Genomic DNA, 11,214 nt, shown 5'->3' with positions numbered 1-11,214 from the left:
GAGTGATCGCCGATGAGAGGCGCACTTTAACTTGGACATTCAAGGGATTAGTTGGTTAAGCATGGGCGCCCAAGTGTGAATGGGGTGAGCTCCTATAAAAGCCAACTAAACCTAATTTTTACTCATTCTCTCATTTGTGCAATTGAAGAGTGCTCTTGCTCCATCTCCATCTTCTTCTTCTTCACCTCCTTGTGTGTGTGTGTGTGAGAGAGAGAGAGAGAGGGAGAGTGTGTGTGTGATCGAGCATTACGAAGGCACGACGGCGGCGAAGCGGTTGAGCGCAGCACGACTGCAGCTTCTTCTTCATCGCGGCGAGGAATCCACCACGAAGGCGAGCGTAGAGCGGTGAGTGACACACCCTTTGTTTTCTTGAGCTTGCTAGTTTAGGCTTGTTGTGTGCTTGGAGCCGTTTGTGGCTCGCACACGTTGTATTGGCAAGTCCCTTGCTTCGACAGTGCGGCAAGGAGCGCACACCATTGTTGAGTCTTCTGTGAAAGGAGACTGTGTTGTTGATGTTGATGCAGAATGGGCTTTTAGCGCAGAGTGCACTTACAATCCTGCTGTCCAAGATGCATGCTTGTCAGTTGTTGCTGCAGATTCACATGTGTGGTATTTCGACAGTGGTGCTACAAAGCACATTACCTCACATCGAGAATTTGTTTCCTCTCTCGAGTCTGTCCCTCATGGGAATTCAGTCACTTGTGGCAACAACACCTCTTATCCAGTTCAGGAAGTTGGAAAGATTGTGCTCACTGCTGCTAATGGCAGTTCCTTCACACTTGTTGATGCACTTTATGTACCTGGGATCAAGAAGAATCTCTTGTCTGTATCTGCACTTGCTAGACTTGAACTTGTAGTCAAATTTGTGGATGACAGATGTACAGTTCATGATCTCAGTTTTGGTGATGAAATTGTTGCATCTGGGCTTTTGTGTCGTGGGCTGTATAAGCTCACTTTGTATGACAAGTGTGGACAAAATTCTGCAAATGCTGTTGTAGATTCAAGGGCTATTTCAGATGCAGAACTTTGGCATACACGTTTTGGTCATCTGAATTTTGCCAGTTTGCTGCGTTTGCAAAAATCTTATATGGCTGCTTCTCTGCCACCTCTTGAAGCACCTGTCAAACATGTTTGTGAAGGCTGTATTTTGGGTAAGATGCAGCGTTCTAAATTTCCAAAGGATGGTTAAATTCGGGCCACATGCAGGTTACAGCTTGTGCATAGTGATGTTTGTGGGCCCATGCAAACTCCGTCCTTGGGCAATAACCTGTACTTCGTGACTTTCATTGATGACTACTCTAGGCATGCATGGGTATTTCTGCTTAAAGCGAAGTTCGAAGTTTTCATGTGCTTCAAGCAATTTCTGGCTATGGCTGAAAATGTCTCGAAATGTACTATGGGCACCCTCCGTTCCGATCGAGGGGGGGAGTATATGTCTCATGAATTTAATGCATTTCTGGCTAGTCGTGGGATAAAACACCAATGTACAACGCCTTATACACCTCAGCAAAATGCTGAGAGGAAAAACAGGTCACTGACTGAAATGGCACGATGTATGGTCAAAAGTCAAGCTTTGCCGCATTCTTTTTGGCTTGAGGCCATCATGTGTGCCACTTATGTACTTAATAGGTGTCCTACAAAAGCTTTGCAGTCTATTACTCCATATGAAGCATGGCATGATAGAAAGCCTTCTATTGAGCACATGCGTGTTTTTGACTGTTTGGCATATGCTTTGGTGCCACAAGTGCAGTGTAGAAAATTGGATGATAAGGCTGTCAAATGTATTTTTGTTGGTTATAGTGCTGAAAGCAAAGGTTACAGGTTGTATCATCCGCAAACAAAATGTATTCTGGTTTCTCGGGATGTAGTGTTTGTGGAAGATTCTGTTCAGCCCTTGCTGTCATGTACTAGAGACAGTAATGTAAGCTCACAGGACATTTATGACACTTTGTTGCCTCTTTTCTGTGGTGGAAATACGAATGTAAGTTCCAATGAGGCAAATGTACAGCCTATGGGGGTTTCTAAAAATGTTTTAGATCAGCCTATTACTGATGCATATGTACATGATGTACTTGATGAGGATTGAAAATGAGCAGGCTAGAGGTATGCCAAAATGGTTGGTGCACACTTTGCATGACAGTAAATTGGATGCACCTTTGTCTAGTCGTACTCGTTCAGGCTCTCGCCATGCATCTTATGCATCAGATTGTTATGATTTGGTTGTGTCTAGTTTACATGATGTTGAGGAGCCTCTGTCTTTTGATGGAGCACAGAATTCAGAAAATTGGATGGTTGCCATGCAATCAGAATATGATGCACTTATAGAAAATGACACATGGACTTTATGTGATTTGCCTCCTGGAAAAAAGGCCATTGGTACAAAGTGGGTTTACAAGTTGAAACGCAAACCGGATGGTGAGATCGATCGCCATAAGGCTCGACTTGTTGCAAAGGGTTATGCACATCAAAAACGCATAGATTATGAAGAGACTTTTGCTCCCACTTGTCGTATGACTACTATTCGTTTTCTATGTGCATTCGCAGCTCATTTTGGTTGGGATGTACATCAATCAGACATTGTTATTTCTTTCTTGAATGGTGACATATTTGAGGAAGTTTATGTAACGCAGCCTCGCGGTTTTGTCATAAAAGGACAAGAGGACAAAGTGTGCAAATGTAACAAGGCTTTGTATGGGTTGAAGCAATCTCTTCGTGCTTGGTATGAGAAAGCTGACACTCATTTGGTCAAACAACAGAAAGCACATTGTATGTAAAGCGTGAGGGTGATGTATTTCTCATCGTGGTTCTTTATGTCAATGATTTGCTGATCACTAGACCAAATGAGAGACATATTGTTGAATTTAAGGCTGATTTGAATGCTACTTTCAAGATGAAAGATTTGGGACTGTTGCATCATTACTTGGGTATACAGTTTAAGCAGTGTGATGGTGGTATTTCCTTGTGTCAGAAAAGTTACATAGAGACATTGCTATGTAAGTTTGGACTTGAGGATCCGCGATGATGCTGGCGATCCTGCTGATGTCACTCTTTACCAAATTGCTGTTGGATGCCTCATTTATCTATGCAACACGAGGCCAGATGTTCAGTTTGCAGTCTCACAGGTCAGCAGATTTATCCATAGCCCAGGGTCTAAGCATTGGCAGGCTGTCAAGAGTATTTTCCGCTACCTTAGTGGCACTTTACATCTTGGCTTGTTTTATCCCAAGGGGGGATCATTGCCGCCAGACTTACATGCTTTTTCGGACTCAGATTGGGCTGGTTGTTTTGACACGCGAGTGTCCACATTAGGTTTTTGTTTCATGCTTGGAAGTTCATGTATATCATGGTTGAGCAAGAAGCAACCTACTGTGGCCACTTCGAGTTGTGAGGCTGAGTACAGGGCAGTCTTCACAGCTATGGTTGAGTGTGTATGGCTCAGACGCCTTATGGCTGATTTGGGTGTTGGACAAGACACTGCCAACACTATCTACACTGACAGTCAGAGCGCATTGGCAGTTGCGAGGAACCCAGTTTTTCATGCTCGCACAAAGCACATTGAGGTGCATTACCACTATGTCAGGGAGAGGCTCTCAGCAGGAGAGATCATCTTGGCTTATGTGCCAACACAGGACAACCTTGCAGATCTTTTCACAAAGGCATTGTCTCGTGAGAAGCTTTAAGCTTTCCACAAAGCTTTGGGCTTACTCCCCTTTGTGCACTGATCCTATCCTCAGGGCATGGCACTTCCCTTTACTCGTGTGCCAGCTCTCGTTCACCGCATCACTCTAGGGGAGATTTGTTACCATATACATGTGGTAGTGATGTGTGTGAACACACTAGGACCGCCGGGGCATTTTTTCCCTCTTTAGGAGGTTTTTTCCCCCGTGCATTGTATATACGCCCATCACTCTAGGGATATCAATCTTTCCATTGCACACTAAGTAAAACACTCTCTATTGTGTGCCTTGAGCTTCCTTCGTCTTCTCCAAGTTGTGTGTGTTTCTTTGCAACCGTAATTCCAACAAGAAGATCCATTGTACTTTCTGGAAGAATCCGTCTCTTCGGAGGAGATTTCGGTGGTAATATTTGTATATCCTTATGGACTTTAGCTTTCATTGACTTTGACTTATCTGTTACCTATTCTGGCAGCTTGAGGTTTGCATCATCTTCAGATAGTCTTTGACTTTGCTATCACTTGTTGAGGTTTATAAAAGGGCTTACTGAGTGGGACTATAGGACAGAGGATGAGGATGACCTCATAGACTTAGGCATGGGGTGCATAGGCACCCAATTCATCTCTTGGGACATGGTTCTGGTATTGCTTGTGCTTGAGTACATGGAGAAGGGAAAATCAAAGGAAAAGGCCGACCAGAAACCTCCTATAACCATTGTGGAGGAATCAAATGAATTTATTGAAGAGGTTGATGAGCACGCTGAAGCATCTATTGCACTTGTCCTCCTACAAGATCCCAGCTCTGGAGGAAGATGGGATGATAGAGGGAGACGAGGTGTTGGAGGAAGCTCCTGACCTCCAAATTATCACTTTGCATGCAGTGGTGGTGGATGGGCATCACTTCTTGTTCATTGATGACATTGCAAAGACACTAGGACTCAGAGAAGATGAGTCGTTCTCAGTGCTCGCTATCTATGCGGGCATGAAAGATCCCAGTGGAAAGCAAGAGAAGGTCAACTTTCAAATTGACTTTGAAGACCAAGGTCTCCCACCAAGCCTCTCATTCCTCTCCCCAGTGAAAACGAACAGAATTTGGTACAAACCGTGGCAAATACACTTATGGAAATCAAATCATATGCCTCATTTTATGAAAACATCCGGGAAAACGCTTTTCTTCCACACAAATCACTGATCATTATGGGTGGAGAAGATTGCTCTAGCATTGATTTTACAAGGAAAACTCTTGAAGAGATGGATGAGGAAACTGAGATAGCCACTTTTTAACTTTATCGATAGTAAATTATATCCTATAGCAAGTGTTGAAGTTGTTTAAAATTTTTTGCAGACCGCATACCATGTTGATAAGTTTGCAATACGTACTGCAGGTTCACGCAACAATCCTATGGGTAGAGATAGCTCCCTCTAGCACTACCTTGGCCATCTCGGGCCATCCGTTCTTTGAGTTGCATACATAGAGTTCTCCAAGAATGGTTCTGTGGAGCTCCTCAAGTGGAAAGCATTAAGTGCCATCCTTTCTGAAGATTCCCTTACCCTTAATGCTCACAAGTGTATCTTGGTGGATCGAGCGGCCGCATTGTATGCCTTTACAGGAAAGCACCCTGCGTCAGTCCTTTCCCACTGTGCCTTAAGCCTAGGTCAAGGGGTGAAAAACCCAGAGGATATTGTCAAAACTGTTGGTGTCAAGTTGGCCATTCGCCCTATACCAAAAGATGTAATTTACAAGAAAGCCAACCAGCCATGATGTGGTATCTAGAGCAATATACAATAATTTTGTCTTCTACATTTTGTTTATCACTTCATGTACTTTTTTTTTCTATTGCACATATTGGTCAATAAATATTTTTCTTCAACGCGTTAACACCTCCTCGAGCATCCAAGCACCCGTCTGACGTGGGACGCCTACCGGTGAATATTTTGTGAAACACAGCCGTTTCGGGTGCGTACGGAGGCCGTGGGACAACCAAAAGCCACGACAATGACAAGAAACACGGAACGGTCCAAAAAAATGCCCTGTGCGCCACGACGCGCATGGGGCAGTTTTGACTTGGCACGGTGCACATGGCATTTTTCTTGCCCGTTCCGCATCGCTGGTCATCACCCTTGGTCAAAACTGCCCCATGCGCACCGTGGCACACAGGGAATTTTTTTGGCCCGTTCCGTGTCGTTGGTCATCGCCATGGCTTTTGGTCATCCGACGGCCTCCATACGCACCCGAAACGACTCCGTTTCACAAAATAATCATCGGTAGGCATCCCACGTCAGACGGGTGCTTGGATGGTTGAAGAGGTGAAATCTAACTACTTGATTAATTCAAATACTTCAACAATAGAAAGTACACAATCAACTATTAGAGTTACACCGAATGAGAGAAAATTGAGTCGTTTATATTACATCAAAAGATTATAAATCTCATAAACAGAGGTTACATGGGGAAACTAATTCTTATGGAGGCACCCTTCATTACTCATATTGAGCGCTAGAGCTAGATCTATATTTTTTAATGTAACTCGCTTGGCATGCACCATACAAGATACACCATCTTGGAACAACTGCACCAAAATATCCTTGGTGGCATCCTGTAAATCCAAAACAGCCGCACGCTGGATACATGTAACTGAATCTGAATATTCGTCCATAATTTCTCTTACCACCTGAGAAAAAGCTACCTTTGGTATTATTGGCTCCGTGCTCTTCTGATATTTGTGGATCTCAGGTAGAGCAATTGTTCCAAGCTTCCATTGCCTTTTCTTCTGCACTGTTGGCGGTGGTGGAGGAGCCGCTTGTTTAGCCCATTGACGAGAGTCATTCTTGTACTTTTTCCTCCTCTCTTCTTGGTCTTGTTGCTCTTCAGGTGTGAGCTTGTCCTTTTTCTTTTTCGCACATTGTTTTTCTCTCTGAGGAATTTTTGAAGGTCTGGAGCTCCCAGCCTTTGCTTGTTGGGTGGCTTGAGCCCTATCCTCTTCCGCTCTCTTCTCGACCTCTACTCGTGCTTGTAAATTAGCCAAGTGGGCTCTCTCAGCCTTGGCGCTCTGCCATTCTTCCTGCTCTCTCTGCCTTCTTTGTTCTTCATGCAATTTCTGTGCTTTTCTATCTGCTGCCTCTTTCTTTTCTAACTCTCTCATTCTCTTCCTCCTCTTGGAATCTCATGCTATTGAAATAAGATCACCGGGTATTACTTTGATCACCCTTTGTTTGACTCGTGGAGGGAATTTTCATGACGTAGTTGTGGTTGCTTGAGCTTCAGGTGTTTCTGTTGCTTGATCTCCTATTGTTGTCGTTGCTTGATCTTCAGTTGGCTGCCGTTGCATGAGCTCCAGGTCCTGTTTCCTGTGTTGGTCTGTTAAGACCTACAAATGGTTCGATCTTTGGCAGAGGTGTGTGATTCGCATGCTGTAGTAGATGGAGATCACCAAAAATCTGTCGCATGGTGTTTTGATCCTCTGTAGTTGAAGGTTGGGGGAGCGGTCGGGTGTTTGGAGCTGGTTCTTGTGGTTGAGGCTGTGGATTTGAAGGGATGGATTCTGTACGAGGTGTTGGTTGTGAATTTTCAGTGTTGTCAGTGTTGGCAGTGGTCTCATCATTGTGCGTGGTGGTCCGACTATTGAACATGTATTGCGGGAGTTTGCGGAAGAATTCTCAAAACAAGGTATAAAGCATAATACTGTATCACAGATATATGCTTTTAAACAAAAGGAGAACAAAAAAGTGAAGGAATCATCCTTGAGATTCAAGCAATACGTACATCGAGAGGTTCCCAGTGAGATAATTACCGTAGGATGAGAGATTGTCTGTGCTATTCATTGAAGGACTTAGAAACGAAACCTTGAAAACGGACCTGTAATGGGGTTGATCAGGAAAGGCTTAGACAGATTCTGCATATTCTCTGATAATTGCCTAACACTTAACCAACCACCAATACAGGACTACACAGTATGTATGCACTTCAAACCTTCAGATACTTCATCGACAAGATCAAAGGGAATACATATATCTCATATTTATACTCAGGATTTCATCAATTATTCATCAGACATAGATCAGAATCAGAACAGACAATAGATAGATAAATATAACTGCCGCCTTCCATTTCCCATCATCATCACACACCAGCGTCATCCCCATACTTCCTTACATCATCGAAGATCACAAAAGATACAAAAGCCCCTACAAAAAGTTACATCCTTTCACATAATGTCTTTTCCTACTTACTTCCTAATAGGTTTCTGATTATCTCCTGAGTTGACTCTGACCTGATAACTTCCTGATTGGAATCTGAAGTCATCCTGACAGTTCCCTGACTGCATATTAATTATGGTAAAGGTCCCCTTTACCACCTGGCACACCCGGTGGTACCAAAAAGAAACTTTTTGGCGACCTGAACCCACAATTCCCTTGATCACTCCTTTTGTTCAACCTCCAGCACACCATCTTCTTGAGTAAGCATTTCTTCAACTTTGTCCTCCACATTTTGCAATTCTGTATCTCCCTGATCATCTACTATCAGCTGTTGCAAGCTTTCATCTTCATTAATCTGCGCTTGCTACATCAGATTTGTTTCAGGTACAATCTTCTCCTTTTCTGCAACCACACTGTTTTGCCCCTAATCTGCAATCTCTTCAGAAAACTTTTCCAATTCCTGATTATCTTTTTTCACATGCTGTGCAATTGTATCCACTAAAGTATCCAACATTGGAGTCTTTAGTACATCATCTTCCTGAACACCCTCTTTTTCAATTTGTTTGCTGTCCTGTGATTGTTTCTCAAGGAGAGAGTTATATTTTTCATGTAACTCCTCATACTGAAATTTCAGTAACTCATACTCCTCCTTGTTTTCTTCTTTGGCAAATATTTCATATGGTTTAGACATCACTTCTTCTAGCCTGACTCCCAGATTTTGCCAAATTTGTTCTCCCTGCTTCCTCAGTTGAGCCTTCATGTCTTCAACCTCCTCAGGTGACAAGTACCATCCATCAATTGACAACTCATCATCTGTGCATTCTCTAATTTGCTTTTCCACATCTTTACAGGCTGCCACTCTATTCAGTAGAACCCTGTTGTCTGCTTCTAAAGCTACATTAGTATTTGCTAAATTCCCCAACTCCATAGTCAATACTGCTTTCCACTCATTCTGCCACACTTTGTACATTTTTGCATTGCTCTCTCTTCTGTGCAAATGACCCTGAAACATCTTTAACTTTTCTTCCATTTTCTGATTTTGCTCTGATGCTGCCTTGAGCTTCTCCTGCAACTCTTCAATTTCCTCCGCTGCCATTGTCTTTTTACTCAACTGCCTTGCCAATTCTTCTTTCTCCTGCTTAGCATAACTTGGGTTTAATCTGTATCTTTGTTGTACCACTGGGACTGCATCAGCCTTCAGGTTGATCCTGTGTTCACAAAAAGCTGGATCCACTCCTTTCATGTCATTGTAGTGCCAAGCAAATACATCCTTGTATTCCCTGAGTAAACCCTGCAGTCCTCTTTTAAAATTCTGATCCAGATTGACACTGACCCTGACCTTCTGAGAATTCCCCTCTATTCCTAGATCCATGTCTTCCAAATCATCTTCCCTTACCCTTGAACTTTTTGAAAGATATTCCTCAAAATCTTTCTCTACCCTGATCTCTGTCTGTTTCTGTTCTGCCTCCAAATCAGATCCTTCAGGAAACAGCTTTCTCTTGCCCAATTTTTTCTTCAATTTCTCCACCTTGGGATCATTAGCTACATATTTCTCTGCAATATTTTGTACATCCACTTCAAATATTGGAATGACATAAGAATTTACCCTCAAAAATTCCTCTTCCTCATCTTCTTCCAATTCTGGAGCCATATTGATTGTTTCTGCATGCAAAGGTCTGCAATCAGGTGGAAGTATTTTACTGGCCACCATCTTCATTCTCACTTTTTTTCTTGCCCTGTCTCAATATCACATAATCTGCTCCCCAATGTTGCTTGACTTTTGCTGCTCTAAGCCAAGGTCTCCCAAGAATCATAGGATATGACTGAGAAGACTTTTCCAACTGCAACACCACAAAATTGACTTTAAACTTGAGACCTCCAATCTCAATTTCCTTATTCCTGACAATCCCTAAAATGGCTGGATCCTCCTCTGATCTGCCATTTTCACTTGAAATGGTGCCGGATCCCAACAGGTAATGTTCATCTTCCTGCATGTTTCCTCTGGAAGTACATTCACTCCTGATCCTCCATCAATCAACACTCCTGGCAAAAATATCTGCTCCATCTTTACACTGATCACTGGAACTTTGTAATCAACATCTGCAGGTTGCATTTTTGCTACCTCAATCTCCTGATCCGGATCTTCATCTGTCTGTAAGTCAATCGGATTCTTTCCCCCATACTGTTGTTGTAACTTCTGCATGAATTGGTCTGCAAAGCTTGGTACCAAACTCAAAATCTGCCTCAAACTGATCTGAGTAGGTGCTTCCATTAATGCATCAAAAAACTCCTCAGACATCTTGACTGCAGCTTTCTTCTGTACAGTCAGTGCCTGATCATGTCCTTTACCAACTCCTTCCTGTATTCTGTCCGCCGGATACCTTACTATTGCCTCAGGGACTTCCTGAGTTTCCCTTCTTTTATCCTCCTATCGCTTGTTCACTTTATTTATCTCCTTCAATACTCCCATTCTAATCTGGTCCTGAACCTTCCAGTCGATTGGTTGTTGTTCTTCTTTTTTCTGAACCTTATCCCCCTTTACCTTTCCTGACGACCTGGTTACCACCATAGCTCCAGGAACATTATCCCCCTCTTTAACTCCTTCAATCGAGACACACTCTGTACAATCACATTGGAACAGGTTGCTTGATTCCCCTCTTCCACAGCAGCGCTCATTAGGCATCCGGGCCCTATCAGGCTCCACTTTGGCATTCATCAGGAACTCTTCAGATTCCTGTTCTTCTTCTTCCAACATGACAACATTTAACTGTGCAGGAGGCCTTTGTTGAGGCTGGCCGCCTTTATTATTATATTGTACTATAGGGATCCCCCTCTCATTCCTGTGTTTGCACCACAGGGCGCATTCAGGTCCCTGTATGTGCCCTTGTGTTCCACAATAGGTACACGGTAAATTTCCTCCCATTCTGTCCTGATTCCTTTGATTACCCCACCCTTCTTGGGCTTGAAGTCTCTGAATAGGACCTGAATTTCCCCAGTTTCTAAAATTCTGTGGCCTTCCCTGAGGCCCTCCTGCAATCATGACATTCGTTGCAAGTGGATTCATTCTTTGCTGCACCCTTTCTGGAATGCGTCCCCGATAATTTGGATTGTACCAACATCTTTCATCACTATGGCCAAACACTTGACATGTTTGACAATAAGGCCTCTCTGGCATACCCAGTTTTGTAAGACCCAAATTCTTCAATTGACTGACAATCATCTGACTGATGTCTTCTTTTCCAGGAACTGTCTGCTCCCTGCTTTTACCCTTTTTCTCTTTGTCCTTCTCCTGCCTGGAGGATTTCTTATTTTTCTTCTTACTTTTCTTCTTCTTTTTCTTTTTC

At 43.2% G+C, this 11,214-nt stretch overlaps 1 pseudogene; it reads right to left on the bottom strand.

Moving 5' to 3' along the window:
• Nucleotides 1-8,090: 8,090 nt before the first annotated feature.
• Nucleotides 8,091-10,625, bottom strand: LOC147431483 (uncharacterized; annotated as a pseudogene).
• Between the last annotated feature and the right edge of the window lie 589 nt (nucleotides 10,626-11,214).

This window comes from Adiantum capillus-veneris, chromosome 21 (genome assembly GCF_014529385.1).
Source record: "Adiantum capillus-veneris isolate H3 chromosome 21, ASM1452938v2, whole genome shotgun sequence".
NCBI classification, from domain to species: Eukaryota; Viridiplantae; Streptophyta; class Polypodiopsida; order Polypodiales; family Pteridaceae; genus Adiantum; species Adiantum capillus-veneris.
Note: the sequence above shows the minus strand (reverse complement) of the source record. Positions and strands in the feature narration are given on the sequence as shown.